The sequence below is a fragment of the Macaca thibetana genome, chromosome 6, assembly GCF_024542745.1.
Source record: "Macaca thibetana thibetana isolate TM-01 chromosome 6, ASM2454274v1, whole genome shotgun sequence".
NCBI classification, from domain to species: domain Eukaryota; kingdom Metazoa; phylum Chordata; class Mammalia; order Primates; family Cercopithecidae; genus Macaca; species Macaca thibetana.
Window position 1 is genome coordinate 552,395 of NC_065583.1, and position 16,951 is coordinate 569,345.

General features: G+C 50.9%; 4 non-coding genes and 2 pseudogenes across 4 annotated transcripts; 3 read left to right on the top strand and 3 right to left on the bottom strand.

The window, feature by feature from the left end:
- The first annotated feature begins 1,327 nt into the window (after positions 1–1,327).
- Positions 1,328–5,824, top strand: LOC126957041 (forkhead box protein O1-like; annotated as a pseudogene).
- TRNAV-CAC (transfer RNA valine (anticodon CAC)) lies at positions 2,772–2,844 on the top strand. Its single transcript has one exon. It is a non-coding gene; the product is annotated as a tRNA-Val (tRNA).
- TRNAL-AAG (transfer RNA leucine (anticodon AAG)) lies at positions 3,164–3,245 on the bottom strand. The gene has a single exon. It is a non-coding gene; the product is annotated as a tRNA-Leu (tRNA).
- Positions 5,825–5,834: 10 nt separating the features above from the next.
- Positions 5,835–16,045, bottom strand: LOC126957043 (forkhead box protein O1-like; annotated as a pseudogene).
- TRNAL-AAG (transfer RNA leucine (anticodon AAG)) lies at positions 8,246–8,327 on the top strand. Its single transcript has one exon. It is a non-coding gene; the product is annotated as a tRNA-Leu (tRNA).
- On the bottom strand, positions 8,690–8,762 carry TRNAV-CAC (transfer RNA valine (anticodon CAC)). The gene has a single exon. It is a non-coding gene; the product is annotated as a tRNA-Val (tRNA).
- Positions 16,046–16,951: the final 906 nt, after the last annotated feature.

Below are 16,951 nucleotides of genomic sequence, written 5' to 3' on the forward strand. Positions count from 1 at the left end.
CGGCCCCTGCAAACAGCCAGCACATTCAACACCACGACCCTCCTGAAGCCTCGAGCGCTCGTCAACAGAAGCTTTTCTCGCCTTAGACATTTTTTTTTTTTTTTTTTTTTTTTGAGACAGAGTCTTGCTCTGTCGCCCAGGTGGAGTGCAGTGGCGCTATCTCGGCTCACTGCTCCGCCTCCCGGGTTCATGCCATTCTCCTGCCTCAGCCTGCCGAGTAGCTGGGACTACAGTCGCCCGCCACTAGGCTCGCCTTAGTTTTTGTATTTTTAGTAGAGACGGGGTTTCACCATGTTAGCCAGGATGGTCTCCCCGCGCCTGGCCTCTCGCCTTAGATTTTAAAAGACAGTTGTGGAAAATGAAAGTGAGTGCGCTGTCTCCGCAAGGACCAGTGCTTTGCACATCACACACAAAACACAGCAGCACTCATTGGCGCTACTGCAGACATACACTATTGGGTGGACGCACCCGTATTGACCATAAACTGGATCATATGACCGACCTTCGTTCCGTTTCTGTAACATGCACTACTTTTCGTTTTTTAAACGCATCTATTGGCAAGGTCTCCATTCTGGCAGTTTTAGATTGGATGACTTCCATCACCCCCTCCCAGCTTCAGTTGCCTGCATTCCAGCCCCTTCTCGGGCTGCGTTAGAGCATTAAGTATTGCACAATGCAACTGCCACCTGAGCTGTTCCCTGGGAAACACTATCTCATTGTTGTGTATGGGGCTTTGGTTTTATGTTTTAGCATTTAGTACCCCAGCTTTATTGGGGTACAATTCAATACAAAGAAATCCACTCATGGGAAGTATACAGATCAACGATTTTTTAGTCACTGCATAGAGTTCTGCATGCCTGAGTGTCCTGCCTGCCTGTCTGCAGCCAATCCTGGCTGTTGTCCTCAGGCCTAGAGAACCAGCGATCTGCTTTCTGTCCGTACTGATGTGCCTTTTCTGCAGAATTGCTAGGTTGCAAATTTCACTTTGCTATGCCAAAAAGTTAAACACAGGGTTACTATACAATTCATCAATTCCACTCCTAGGTGTACAGACAAGATAATGGAAAACATGTGTTCATGTAAAAAATTGTGCACAAAATGCATACGGTATCATTATTCATCATAGCAAAAGAAAAAGTGGAAACAAAGGCTAGGCAAGGTGGCTCACACCTGTAATCCCAGCACTCGGGGAGTCTACAGTGGGTGGATTGCTTGAGGCCAAGAGTTCCAGACCAGCCTGGGCAACATAACAAACCCATCTCTACAAAAAATACAAAAATTAGCCAGGCATGGCAGTATGTGCCTATGGTTCCAGCTACTTGCAAAGATGAGGTGGGAAGGTAACTTGAACTCAGAAGGCAGAGGTTGCAGTGAGCTACGATGACACCACTGTACTCCTGCCTGGGCAAGAGAGTGAGAATCTGCCTCAAAATAAATAAATTAAAAGTGGAAACAACATAAACATTCATCCATTGATGAATGGATAAACAAAACACGGTATATTCACATGGTGCAAAATTTTACTTATTTATTTATCTATTTATTTGGACACAGGGATTCACTCTGTCCCCCAAGTTGCAGTGCACTGGTGTGATTACAGTTCACTGCAGCCTTAGCCTCCTGGGTCCAAGCAATCCTCCTGCCTCAGCCTCCTGAGTAGGTGGGACTACAAGCATACACTATCATGCTAACTTTTAAAAATGTGTTCGTAGAGATGTGGACTTGCTATGTTGCCCAGGCTGGTCTCCAACTCCTGGCCTCAAGCAATCCTCCTGCCTCAGCCTATGAAAGTGCTGGGATTACACGGGTGAGCCACCATGCCTGGCCTATTGAAATCTTTAATTGAAAAGCAAAAATGAACAAAAAATTTGGGCCCACAAAGACAGTTATTTGGTTCTACCAAAGGCGCCAAAGCAATTCAATGTGGAAAGGAAAGTCTTTGCACCAAGTGGTTCAGGAACAACTGGGCATCCATAGGAGAAAGAAATTAACCTTAATCCAATCCTCACACCATAACAAAAAATTAGTATGAAATAGAATTTACACTTAAACATACAAGTTAAAATTTAAAAGTTTTCAAAGATAAATGTAGGAGAGTGTCTTTTTTTTTTTTTTTTTTTTTTTTTTTTTTTTAAACAGAGTCTCACTCTGTCGCCCTGCTGGGGTGCAGTGGAACAATCTCGGCTCACTGCAACCTCCATCTCTCTGGTTCAAGCAATTCTCCTGCCTCAGCCTCCCAAGTAGCTGAGACCACAGGCCGGTGCCACCACGACCAACTAGTTTTTGTATTTTTAATAGAGATGGGGTTTCACCATGTTGACCAGGCTTGTCTTGAACTCCTGAACTCAAGTGATCCACCCGTCTCAGCCTCACAAATTGCTGGGATTACAGGCGTGAGCCACTACACTTGGGATTTTTTCTGCTGCTACATCACCTGTCTATGCAGTCACCACCACATCCTCTCTCAGGACTCCCATGCCCACTTAGGCCACCACACTGGGCATGAAAACTTCCTTTTCTTGTTTCTCTTTTTATCTTTTCTGTCTTTCCTTTCTTTCGAGACAGGGTCTTGCTCTGTCTTCCAGACTGGAGTGCAGTGGTGCAATCACACCTCAGTGTAGCCTCTACCTACCTACTGGGCTCCAGCCGTCCTCCTGTCTCAGCCTTCTAAGTGCTGAAACGTCCTTTTCTTATGTGCTAATGCCCATTAATCAGGCTCAAAGGAACCCATGGAAGAAGTGCAGAACTGGTGGCACAAGGGACCGGAGCAGGTTTCCGTAGTGTAGTGGTTATCACGTTCGCCTCACACGCGAAAGGTCCCCGGTTCGAAACCGGGCGGAAACAATTTCTTCTACTTTTCACCTTATTGCTTCAAATTTATTACACTGAAAGCTAGTCTAGAACACCCCATCGCTATCTCCACCTTGTTAAGGGGAAAGAGGGTATCTATTCCGTTGCCTTTCCACCTCAACCATTGGCACCTAGGAAGAACTGAAGGTACCTCACTTGCTGTGGACAAGGGAGCCGGCCAAGTCCGCACAAAGCCCGTCCACTGGACGGCTGCCAAATGGAATCCCCGACCCACGGTGTGGCCCAAGGCGAGTTCCAACGAATCCACCTTTTGTAAGCCATGAGGGGACAAAATGAAGAAGTCACATCAAGCTGGCAGCGGTGGGATTCAAACCCACGCCTCCGAAGAGACTGGAGCCTTAATCCAGCGCCTTAGACCGCTCGGCCACACTACCTTTCTCCTGGAAGGTATTTATACGTTTTCCTTCGTTATACAACATCCCTAGGGGTCCCTCAGCCAACAAAGCCTTGGGGCGAATCCGCAGGGCATCGCAGAACCACCGCCTTCCAGCAGGATTCGCTGGGCCAGAGGCACCGGCTGGGAAACGGCTCCACCAGCGCCCTGGCAGAGAAGATTCGCGAAGCGCAGGCCTCGGGATTTGCTTTGGGGGCCACTCAGAAAGTCACCCGGGACGGCCCTCTTCGGGGAGCCGGCGTGAGAGGAGGGGAAGCCTCCTACACTCTCACTTTAAAGGAAAATAAAAACAAATAAACCAGGATAGACCCGTCAGTCGGGCGGCCGCGTAGTCCTGCAGCCGCCGCGCCGCACTCCACAGGCAGCAGCGCAGAGGGCGCGCCTCCGGGGAGAGCCACGGCCCTCGGGGTCCGTCCGTCCTTCTGTCCACAGCCCGGTCCGCTGGAGCGCGGCGCCCGCTCTGCCCGGATCCGCCCCGGCCCGGGGGTTCGGACCAGCCGTCCAGTCCGCGCAGCGGACCCCAGGCAGCCTCGCCGTGCACGGCCCCGCCGGGCTCAGTTCTGGGCTCGCGCTTCCACTGTCCCCGCCTGGCTCCCAGTTTCTTTGTCCGCCCGCGGCACCGACCTGGTTCCCCCGAATCTCCGCCTCCTCTTCGCGCCCCCTCCAGCTCCGCCCAGTGCTTTGCTCTCCCCGTTCTCCGCCCGCCCGCAGCTGAGGGAGGCTAGACGAAGGGAGGGGAGGGGAGGCGACGGGACAGGACGGGACGGGAGGGGAGGGGGAGGGGAGGGCAGGGAAGGGGGGGAGGGGAGGGGAGGGGAGTGGAGGGGAGGGAGGGGAGGGGAGGAGAGTGGAGGGGAGGGGAGGAGAGTGGAGGGGAGGGGAGGGGAGGGAAGGGGAGGGGAGGGGAGGGGAGGGAGGGGGGAGGGGAGGGGAGGGGAAAGGGGAGGGGGGAGGGAGGGGAGGGAAGGGGAGGAGAGGGGAGGGAAGGGGAGGGAGGGGAGGGAAAGGGGAGGGGAGGGGAGGGAAGGGGACGAGAGGGGAGGGAAGGGGACGAGAGGGGAGGGGAGGGGAGGGGAGGGGAAGGGAGGGGACCCTAGGGCCGCAGCACCCGGGAGGGGCGGAGGTCGACCTGAACTTCCAGTCGCTGCGCGGGCGGGAGTTCCGCGGGTCCCACGCAGCCACCTCCAGCCCCGCGCCGTCAGCGCCGACTTCATGAGCAACCTGAGCCCGCTGGAGGACAACGAGGACTTCCGCGATTGCCGGGACGCCCCCGGGGGCTGCGCGGGGACCTCCAGGGCCCGAGGCGGGCGGCCTGCACTCCTCGCTGCTGCAGCATCCACACGGGACCCCTGCGCCGGGGCAGCAGCGCAGGAGCAGCTGGTCCCATCGCAACGCGGGGCGCGACCTGTCCCACGCCGACCTCAGCACCAGGCAGTCCAGAGCTCGGCGGAGAAGCGGCTCGCGCTGTCGCAGATCTGCGAGTGGATGGTCAAGAGCGTGCCCTGCTTCAAGCATAAGGGCGACAGCAACAGCTCTGCGGGCCGGAGGAATTCACTTCATTCATGATCTGTCCTTACACAGCAAGTTGCCTCGCGCTCCGAATAAAGGAACTGGAAAAAGTGCTTGGTGGATGCTGGATCCAGAGGGTGGAAACAGTGGGACAAGAGCTGCATCCATGGACAACAGCAGATGTGCTCAGAGCCCAAGCCGAGCTGCCACGAATAAAAGCACCCCTGCAGTCTAGCCGTGGGGGTGCCGGGGACAGCCCTGGACCCCAATTTTCCAAATGGCCTGCAAGTCCTGGCTCTCACACCAATGATGACTTCGGTAGCTGGAGTACATTTCGCCCTGGAGCTAGCTCAATTGCTAGTACTATTACTGGGAGACTGTCACCCATTATAGGCAAAGGAGACGATCTTGGAGTTAGGGACGTACATTCTGCGGGGTACCCGCCATTTGCGGCAGAGATGCCCCTACTTCACCCAGTCTGAGACAAGCAATCCTGAAACATGGAAAACTTTTTGGGTGATCTCAATCTTATCTCGTCACCAACATCATTAACTGTGTCGACCCATTCGGCACCTGGCTCCATGATGCAGCAGACGCCATGCTACTCATTTGTGCCACCAAACACCAGTCTGAATTCACCCAGGCAAACTACAAAAAATAGACGTAGGGCCGGTCCTCCATGAGCACTTTGCCCCAGATGCCTATGCAAACGCTCCAGGACCACAAATCAAGTTACGGAGCTGTGAGTGAAACTATGCAGCGGGACTCACAGAGGAGCTGCTGACTTCTGACTCTCCTTCCCATGACATTGTGACACCAGCGGATCCTGGGGTAGCCCAACCCAACAGCCGGGTTCTCAGCCAGAACATCATGATGGGCATTAATGTGGTCATGGTTCTAATTCTGCAGTGGCTATGGCAGAATGAGCCTAGCCTTCTCTACCAGGGGAGGCTCCCAAGTGACTTGGACGGCATGCTCACTGAGCACTGGGATTGTGACATGGAATCCAAATTTTCATTTGGAATAACTTCATGGATGGAGACACACTGAATTTTAACCTTCACAATGTGTTGCCCAACCAAAGCGCCCCCCACAGTGTCCAGAGGAGGCCACATAGCTGGGTGTGTCAGGCTGAGAATTAGTGAGCAGGCTATGCTTTTTTTGCTTTGAGACGGAGTCTCGCTCTGTCGCCCAGGCTGGAGTGCGGTGGCACGATCTCGGCTCACTGCGGGAGTAGCGCCCAGGTGGGGCGGAGGCCCTGGTAAAGGTGTCTTTACTGGGGTCAGGTGGTTCGCACCTGAGGTGTGGGGCGTGGTGTTTCCCATGTGAGGCAGGGCACGGCCGTAAACTGCAGACGTCTGCTGAGTGTGTCCAGGGTGGGTATGGGAGCTGGCATGCCTCATTTTGTATCCAGATGCTTGGCTGCCATAGGCTGACATGGCTGAATTAAGGCCCATCATGATATTCTGGCTCAGAACCCGGCTGTTGGGTTGGGCTACCCCAGGATCCGCTGGTGTCACAATGTCATGGGGAGGAGAGTCAGAAGTCAGCAACTCCTCCAGGAGTCCTGCTGCACAGTTACACGGACTCACAGCTCCCTAACTTGATTTGTGGTCCTGGAGCGTTTGCATAGGCATCTGGGGCAAAGGGCTCATGGAGGACCGGACCTATGTCTATTTTTTGTAGTCTGGCTGGTTGAATTCAGACTGGTGTTTGGTGGCACAAATGAGTAGCACGGCGTCTGCTGCATCATGGTGCCAGGTGCCGACTGGGTCGACACAGTTAATGATGTTGGTGACGAGATAAGATTGAGATCACCCAAAAAGTTTTCCATGTTTCAGGATTGCTTGTCTCAGACTGGGTGAAGTAGGGGCATCTTTGCCGCAGATGGCGGGTACCCTGCAGGATGCACGTCCCCGTCTCCAAGATCGTCTCCTTAGGCTATAATGGGTGACAGTCTCCCAGTAATAGTACTAGCAATTGAGCTAGTTCGAGGGCGAAATGTACTCCAGCTATCAAAGTCATCATTGCTGTGAGAGCCAGGGCTTGCAAGCCATTTGGAAAACTGGGGTCCAGGGCTTTCTCCGGCATTCCCCTGGCTAGACTGCAGGGGTGCTTTGTTCGTGGCAGCTCGGCTTAGGCTCTGAGCGCATTTGCTGTTGCTGTCCGTGGAAGCAGCTCTTGTCCTAAGAGATCTCCCACCCTTGCCGCCCTCTGGATCGAGCATCCACCGAGCACTTTTTCCAGTTCCTTCGTTCTGCGCGCCAGTCAACTTGCTGTGTAGGAACAGAAGATGAGGACGTGAATTCCTCCGGCCCGCAGAGCTGTTGCTGTCGCCCTCATCCGTGAAGCAGGGCACGCTCTTGACCATCCACTCGCAGATCTGCGACAGCGCGAGCCGCTTCTCCGCCGAGCTCTGGACTGCCTGGTGCTGAGGTCGGCGTGGGACAGGTCGCGCCCCGCGTTGCGATGGGACGAGCTGCTCCTGCGCTGCTGCCCCGCGAGCGGCCCGGCCGTGGCGGGGTCCCGTGTGGGTGCTGCGGCGGCGAGGAGAGAAGGCCGCCCGCCTCGGGCCCTGGAGGTCCCCGCACAGCCCCCGGGGCGGCGTCCCGGCGATCGCGGAAGCCCTCGCTGTCCTCCAGCGGGCTCAGGTTGCTCGTGAAGTCGGCGCTGACGGCGCGGGGCTGGAGGTGGCCGCGTGGGACCCGCGGAACTCCCGCCGGGGCAGCGGCTGGAAAACCGGGTCGACCTCCGTCCCCCGGGGCGCTTCGGCCCTGGGGTCCCCTCCTCTCCCGTCCCCTTCAGTCCCCTCCCCAAGCCGCGGGCGAGGCGAGAAGTGGGAGAGCACAGCACGGGGCGTGGCAGGAGGGGGAGAAGAGCTGGCGGAGATTCGCTCGGACTAGGTGGGTTCCGCGGAAGCCGGAAAGAAACTGGGAGCCGGGCGGGGGCGGTGGAAGCGCGAGTCCAGAACTGAGCCCGGCGGGGCCGTGCGCGGCGAGGCTGATCGGGGTCCCCGGGGCGGACTGGACGGCGGGCGGGAGGACGGACCGGCGGTGGCTCTACCCCGAGGCGCGTCCGCTGCGCTGCTGCCTGTGGAGTGCGGCGCCGCAGCTGCAGGAATACGCGGCCGCCAAACTGACGGGATCTGCCTTGGTTTGTTTATTTTTATCTTTCTTTAAAGTGAGAATGTAGGAGGCTTCCCCTCCTCTCACCCCGGCTCCCCGAAGAGGGCCAATGTGGGTGACTTTCTGAGTGGCCCCCAAAGCATATCCCGAGGCCTGCGCTTCGCGAATCTTCTCTGCCAGGGCGCTGGTCGAGCCGTTTCCCAGTCGGTGCCTCTGGCCCAGCGAATCCTGCTGGAAGGCGGTGGTTCTGAGATGCCCAGTGGATTCGCCCCAACGCCTTGTTGGCCCAGGGACCCTGGGGGTGTTGTGTAACGAAGGAAAAGGTGTAGACGGACCCTAGAACGGAGGTAGCGTGGCCGAGCGGTCTAAGGCGCTGGATTAAGGCTCCAGTCTCTTCGGAGGCGTGGGTTCGAGTCCCACCGCTGCCAGTTTGTTGTGGTTTCTCCATTTTTGCCCCTTCATGGGTTACAAAAGAAGGAACTCCCCTTGGGCCCCAGCTTTCTCGGGCCCGGGAAACTCTCTCGGGCACGCTTCTTCGTCATCGGGAATTCCGTTTAGCAGGGTGCATCTACCCATGGGACGGGCTTTGTGGGGAGTTCGTCGCGCTGGTGCCCACAGCAAGCGAGGTGGGTTCAGTTGTTCCCAGGTGCCAATCAATGATTGAGGCAGAAAGGCAATGGTTTAAATACCCTTGATAGCCTTTTCTCCTTATCCAGGTGGAGATAGCGGTGGGGTGTTCTAGTCTTCAGTGTAATAAATTTGAAGCGATGAGGTGAAAAGTAGAAGGAAGTGTTTCCGCCCGGTTTCGAACCGGGGACCTTTCGCGTGTGAGGCGAACGTGATAACCACTACACTACGGAAACCGGCTCGCTTCGTCTTTGCTATCGTAATTAGTCAGCACACACGGCTGTATTTTATTTCTCATGATAATTCTGAGCTTCTTCCGTGGGTCCCTTTGATCTTGGTAAAGGACGTTTCAGCACTTGGAAGGCTGAGGCGTGAGAATGGCTGGAGCCCAGTAGGTGGAGACTGCGCTGAGCTATGATGGCAGCCCTGGATTCCAGCCTGGGAGACAGACAGAGCAAGACCCTGTCTCCAAAACGAGAAAGGAAAGAAACAAGAAAAGAAGTGTTCACGCTGGATGCGGTAGTATAAGTGGGTATAAGTGGGCATGGGAGTCCCGAGAGAGGGTGTAGAGGGACCTCGGAGAGACGTGACAGTGGCAGCGGAACGGTCTGGCGTTGACTGTGGGCATGGGGGTGGAACAGCCGGGATGCGCTGGCACCACTTTCTGAGAGAGGGGACGTTCAGAAGAAGCTGCCTGGGGAATGGGAGGCCATGAGTTCGGGTGTGGAGCTGGAGCTTGCGGGCCTGGAGCAAATGGAGTGGAAATGCAAAAGGAAATATGCTACAACACCATTTTCATTGTTCTATTGTTTGGAAGAACTCTGACCTATATAAGCAGCCACTTGTGGGACATTTGGATTGTTACCAGGTTTTTTTTTTTCTTTCTTTTTTTTCCCAATTGTAAATAATATTGCAAGATTATCCTTGTGGCTCAATCTCTGTATAACATCATAATGATTTCCTTAGGAGAAATATCTAGTGGAATTAATGGGTCAAATTCCTGTAACTTTTAAAGATACACATCAGCAAATTACAGCAAATTACTCTACAGAAAGGTATTACCAGTTTATAGTGATTTATCTTCCCACTTACTCTGGAGTAAGGCTTCATTCACTCAGCATGTTTTTGAGATTCCTCTACGTTGTTGACTTTACCGGCAGCTTGTCCGCGCCCCCACCGCCTTTTTTTTTTTTTTTTTCTTTTTTTTTCTTTTTTTTTTTGAGACGGAGTCTCACTCTGTCGTGCAGGCTGGAGCGGCAGTGGCGCAATCTCTGCTCACTGCAATCTCTGTCTCCCAGGTTCAATCGATTCACCTGCTTCAGCCTCCCGAGTAGCCGGGATTAAGTTTGCTCCTTTTAGTTGGGAATAGTATCCCACAATTCCTTCCCTTCCTCCCTCCCTCCTTCCCTCCCTTCCTTCCGTCCTTCCTTCTTTCCTTCCCTCCTTCTTTTATTTTTCTTTTCTTATCTTTTCTTTCTCTTTCTGTCTCTCTCTCTCTCTTTCTTTTGTTCTGAGATCAGTTCTCACCCTGTCACGCAGGCCGGAGTGCAGGGCCCAGGACCAAGGCTCCCTGCAGCGTTGACCTCCCGGGCTCGAGGATCTGTCTTCCCACCTCAGCTTCCTGATGAGCTGAAACTACAGGTGAGTGCCCACCGCTCGCGCTTTCTCTCTCTCTCTCTCTGTCTGTCTCTTTTTAAGAGATGGAGTTTCACCATGTTTCCCAGGCCCCAGGCTGCATTTCTTGTTGATAGATATTTGGGCTTGCTCCAGTTTTTTTCTTTTGCAATTATGGATAATGCTGCTACGAACATGTGTGCACAAGTCTTCATGGATATATGCTTTTGGTAAATGCCTAGGAGTAGGACTTCTGGTCGCAGAAGATGTGTATGTTTAGTTGGAAAAAAAAAAAAAAACTTTTGGCCGAGCGCCGTGGCTCACGCCTGTAATCCCAGCACTTTGGGAGGCCGAGGGGGGCGGATCACAAGGTCAGGAGATCGAGACCATCCTGGCTTACACGAGGAAACCCCGTCTCTACTAAAAATACAAAAAAATTAGCCGGGCGTGGTGGCGGACTACAGGGTCGCAGCTATTCGGGAGGCTGAGGCAGGAGAATGGTGTGAACCCGGGAGGCGGAGGTTGCAGTGAGCCGAGATCTCGCCACTGCGCTCCCAGCCTGGGCGACAGAACCAGACTTTGTCTCAATAAAAAAAAAAAAAAAAAAAAAAAAAACAAAAAACTTTTGCCACAAAGTGGTTGTACTAGGTTGTACTATTTTCCTCCATCAACAATGTCCAAGCATTCTGGTTATTTTTTTTAACTTCTAGATGTTCTTGTGGGTATGTAGCATTTTCCTATGGTTTACATTTGCATTTAGCTGATGAGGGATAACGATGTGCACGTTTTCATGTGTTTATGGACCATTTGTTTATCTTCCTTTGTGAAGTATCTCTTCAAATATTTTGTCCATTAAACAAACAATCCCCCCCACCCCCTCCACCGCCAGTAAAAGAACTGGCCTGGATAGTGGCTCAGCTTGTAATCCCAACACTTTGGGAGGCTGAGGCGGGCTGATCCCCTGAGCTCAGGAGTTTGAGACCAGCGTGGGCGACATGGCAAAACCTGGTAGTCCCCCTGTAATCCCAGTTACCCTACTGGGGAGGTTGAGGTGGGAGGATCGCTTGAGCCTGGGAGGCGGAGGTTTCATTGGGCCAAATTTGCACCACTGCACTCCAGCCTGGGTGACACAGTGAGACCCTGTCACACACACACACACACAGACACACACACACACACACACACAGAACTGAGTGGTTTAAACTGTATAATTTCAACACTTTGGGAAGCTGAGGCAGGGAGGATCCCTGGAACTCAGGAGTTCTATGAGACCCCATCTGTACAAAAAATAAAAATAAAAAATTGGGCCGGGCGCGGTGGCTCAAGCCTGTAATCCCAGCACTTTGGGAGGCCGAGGCGGGCGGATCACAAGGTCAGGAGATCGAGACCACAGTGAAACCCCGTCTCGTCTCTACTAAAAATACAAAAAATTAGCCGGGCGCGGTGGCAGGCGCCTGTAGTCCCAGCTACTCAGGAGGCTGAGGCAGGAGAATGGCGTGAACCCGGGAGGCGGAGCTTGCAGTGAGCCGAGATCGCGCCACTGCACTCCAGCCTGGGCAACAGCGTGAGACTCCGTCTCAAAAAAAAAAAAAAAAAAAAAAAAAAAAAAAAAAAAAAAAAATAAAAATAAAAAATTAGCTGAGCGTGATGGCCTGGGCCTGTAATCCCTGCTACTTGGGAGGCTGAGGCAGGAGAATCGCTTGAATCTGGAAGGCAGAGGTTACAGTGAGCCGAGATCGTACTCCAGCCTGGGTGACAGGGCGGAACTCCATCATCAAAAAAAAAAAAAAAAAAAAAAAGACACTCTTCTGTGTGTTTTTTTTTCCTGAAACTTTTAAATTTTAGCTTCTATGTTTAAGTGTAAATTCTATTTTATGTAACTTTTTTGTTATATATATAGCCACATTTCAATTGTCATATGTTACAAAATAACCACTCCAATTGATTTTTCAACCTGCACTTTTTGCCTTTACCCACACACAGCCAGTCCAAAGAATACATATTTATATAACTTTTTTGTTTTGGTGTGAGGTCGGGATTAATGTTAATTTCTTTCCCCTATGGTTGTTTCTGAACCATTTGTTGCAAAGACTTTCCTTTCCATGTTGAATTGTTTTGGTGCCTTTGGTGAAAATCAAATAACTGTGTATTTGTGGGCCCAAATTATGTTTTTGTTCATTTTTGCTTTTCAATTAAAAATTTCAAATAGGCCAGACATGGTGGCTCACTCTTGTGATCCCAACACTTTGGGTGCCCAAAGCAGGCAGATCACTTGAGCTCACAAGTTGAAGACCAGCCTGGGCAGTATAGCAAAACCCATCTCTACAAAACATAAAAAATTGGATGGGCATGGTAGTGTGCACCTGTGGTCCCAGATACTCGGGTTACCTGGGAGGCTGATGTGGGAGGATCACTTGAGACTGGGAGGCGGAGATTGCAGTGAGCCAAGATGGTACCACTGCACTCCAGCCTGGGTGACAGAGTGAGACCCTGTCACAAAAAAACAAACAAACAAACAAAATATAAAAATAAAATAAACCGCCGTAACAAAGAGACCTCAAATACCATAGCTTAAATTAGAAATTAAATAAAAGTTATTTATCCCTTAAAAAAAATTCAAATAGGCCAGGCATAGTGGCCGCCCTGTGAAATCCCAGTGCTTTGGTAGGCTGAGGCTGGAGAATCACTTGAGGCCAGGAGTTGGAGACCAGCCTGGGCAACATAGCAAGACCCCATCTCTACAAGAAAAGGAAAAAAAGTTAGCTGGGCATGCTGATACATGCTTGTAGTCCCAGCTAGTTGGGAGGCAGAGGCAGAAGGATTGCTTAAGCCCAGGAGTCTAAGGCTGCAGTGAGCTATAATCGCACCACTGCCCTGCAACCTGGGTGACAGAGTGAGGCCATGTCTCCAAAAATAAATAAATAAATAAATAAATAAATAAATAAATGTTTAAAAAGATTTTTAATATACCAGTCACATGGATGTTAGTATAATGAGCAAATATAAACCACCAATATTTCACAATCAGTAAAATCTTGTGAATTTAGCTTTACATGTATATTTTTTGCTGAAATGTTTAAAAATAAATATAATCATTATATAATTTCATCCCTAAATATTTCAGTATAGCATCTTTAAAAATGATATAGGCAGGGTGCCTTGGCTTACACCTGTAATCCCAGCACTTTGGAAGGCTGAGGTGGGCGGATCACTTGAGGTCAGGAGTTGTAGACCAGCCTGGCCAATGTGGTGAAACCCTGTCTCTACTAAAAATACAAAAGTTAGCCACGAGTGGTGGCACACGCTGGAATCCCAGCTACTTGGGAGGCTGAGACAGGAGGATCACTTAAACCTGGGAGGTAGAGGTTGCAGTGAGCTGAGATCATGCCACTGTACTCCAGCCTGGGGACAGAGTGAGACTCCATCTCAAAAATAATAATAATAATAATAATAATAATAATAAGAAGAAGAAGAAGAAGAAGAAGAAGATACCTTTTCCTACACGGCCACATTTCAATTATCATATGTTACAAAATAACCACTCCAATTGATTTTTTAACCTGCACTTTTTGCCTTTACCCACACACAGCCAGTCCAAAGAATACAGAGTACAGTGCAACCACTGGAAAGGAGAGAGTTGCAGAGTCAGAGAGTAGCTCAGAGACACAGCATAGCTAAGTGAACGTGGACGTTCACTTGAACACAAACACATAGAAACCAATTAGTTGGCTGATTTTCTTGAATACAGGCGAATGTAGGGTTTATAAAAGAAAAAGAGGAGAAAGGAGAGAAGCACCACAGCCCATCTTGAAACAGGGAGTCTTTTTTCTCCTGTGGGTAAGTTGCTTGGCTAGAGTTTGTCACAAGTTTATGTCTGGGGACTGCCCAGAATGGGCTGGTTGAGCTCATTGGGAAACGATTTAATTGTTTATAATTTCCCCAAAAATACTTAACTCTGCAGTGCTTGCAAAGTGAAGGTTGTGTCTGCACCATTTTTTATCATTATAATTATTCACAAATTAACATAACCTTTTGATTTTCGCTCAAGTGTACAACCAAAGCTACAGACAGAATTCAGCAGTTTCTTTTATTTCTCAAACACAACGCAATTTCCAGTTGTTTAAGGGTGGTAATATAGTTTGTATTTATGTCCTCATCAAAATGCATGTTGAAATGTAATTCCCAATATTGGAGGTGGGGCCTGGTGGGAGGTTATTGGATCATGAGGATGGATTTCTGATGGATGGTTTAGCACCATGGCCTTGGTGCTGTCCTCCCAATTATGAGTTCTCCCCGATATGGTTTTTAAAAGTGTGTGGCACCTCCCCTCTTGCTCTCTCTTGCTCCCACTTTCACCATGTGATGTGCCTGCTCCCTCTTTGTCTTTTGCCGTGATTGGAAACTTCCTGAATCCTCGCCAGAAGCAGATGCTGGCGGAATGCTTCCTGCACAGGCTGCAGAGCCATGAGCCAATGAAGCCTCTTTTCTTATCAATTACCCAGCCTCAGGTATTTCTTTATAGCAATGCAAGAACAGCCTAGCACAGGGAGTATTCAGAAATACAAATTAGTTTAGCATATTGATCTTGTACCTTGCAACCTTGCTAAAGTCACCACACACACACATAATATGCGCTCTAGTAGCTCTTTGTAGATTCCATTGGAATCTGTTAGCTCTAGTATTATTAGTTCTAGTAGCTCTTCATAGATTCCATTGGATTTTCTCCATAGATATCATGTCCTTGTGAATAATGACAGTTTTACTTCTTTCTAACCTAGATGCCTTTAATTTCTTTTTCTCACTTATCGCACCGGCTAGAACCTCTAGTGCTATGTTGACTGGAAGTGGCGAGAGTCAGCATCCCTGGCTGGCTCCTGATCTTGGGGAAAAGCGCCCTGTGTTTCACCATTGAGTGTGATGTTAGCTGTAGGATTTTCATTAACGCCCCTTATTGGGTTGAGAAAGTTCACTGCTCTTTCTTGTTACCTGGGAGCTTTTATCACGGATGGATATTCGATTTTGTCAAATGCTGCTTTGCGACTACTGGGATGATCCTATGGCTTTTCTTAGTTTGTTAATATAGTGAATGTCATTGATAGGTTTTTCAAATGTTGGACTGACCTTGATCAGTAACTGAGATCACGTACGTCATGTGTTTGTTTCTTTTTTCGGTGCCTGCGTCTCCCCTGGGGTGGAGGGCAGGGAGCTTGCTTGATTTGGTCCCGCTGTGCCCCTGGAATGCTGGCGAGAGTGCTGCTCAGTGCCAGCTCCAGGCAGAGCCGGGGCAACGCCTTTATCAGCTGATGAGTGACTCCGGAGGGACAGAGGGACAGGACGCAGCGCAGCGCTCGCCACAGTCGCAGGTGGCCTCCGTGCTTCTAAAGCCATGAGCGTTTGCAGTTCCCACCTTTGTCAGTTCCCTGAAGCCTCAACAGAGTGGACCTGAACTATGACACCTCCTCCAGTTCCCTCCCGCCTCCTGAGCCTCAGTCTGACTCTCCTCCTCCTCTACCTTTCTTTTGTTTATTTTATTTATTTATTTATTGAGACAGAGTCTCACTCTGTTGCCCAGGCTGGAGTGCAGTGGTGCCATCTGGGCTCACTGCAAGCTCTGCCTCCTGGGTTTATGCCATTCTCCTGCCTCAGCCTCCCGAGTAGCTGGGACTACAGGCACCTGCCACCACGCCCAGCTAATTTTTTTGTATTTTTAGTAGAGACGGGGTTTCACCGTGTTAGCCAGGATGGTCTCCATCTCCTGACGTCATGATCCGCCCACCTTGGCCTCCCAAAGTGCTGGGATTACAGGCATGAGCCATCGCACGTGGCCTACCTTTCTTAAATGTTGGAATTCCACAGACACGGGCCTGACCTCTGTTCTCATGTGCGCTCTCTCCGTGGGCGGCATCGTCCACCACCATGGCTGCAAAGACTATCCGTGGCTCTCCCTGTTATCCCTAGCTCCCGTCTCTCACTTGACCTCCTCCCTCCCTTCCTCCCTCCCTACCTTCCTTCTTTATTTCTTCCTTTCCCTCACATATTATTTGTCTGTATGTGTGGTGAGAACACTTAAAATCTACTCTCTTAGCAATTTTCAAGAATACAGTATTTTTATTATACTCACCATGTTGCACAACAGATCTCTCTTGAATCTTTTCTTCCTGTCTAACTGAAATTCTGTATCCTGACCATCTTCCTTTATCCACCCCTCCCCACCACCCAGCCTCTGGCAACCACCATTCTATTCTCTGCTTCTGTGAGTTACACTTTTTAGTCTCCACATAAGAGTGAGGTCATGCGGTATGTCACTTAACACGTCCCCCAGGCTCGTCCATGTTGTCACTAGTGACAGGACTATCTTCTTTTTAAGGCTGGGTGGTGCTCTGTTGTGCACATCCCCTACATTGTCTCCACCCACTCCTTCTCTGATGGCTGCTTGCTTTGCTCGCCTATCTGGGCTATTGTGAATAGTGCTGCAGTCAACACGGCGGCACAGACATCATATCCTCGGCAAACCGAGGATATGATATGGATACTTCCTCTGTCATCTCCACTCCAATTTCTCCAGGCCCTGAAGCTCCAGCTCCATGCCCGAACTCATGGCCTCCCATTCCTCAAGCAGCTTCCCCCAAATGTCCCCTCCCTCAGAAATGGTGCCAGCGCATCCCTGCTGTTCAACCCCCATGCCCACCATAAACCCCAGACAGTTCCGCTGCCGCCGTCTCCTCTGTCTGCCACACCCTCTCGTCAGGTCTCCCATGCCCCCTTATGCTACCACATTGGGCATGAAAACTTCCTTTTCTTTTTTCTCTTT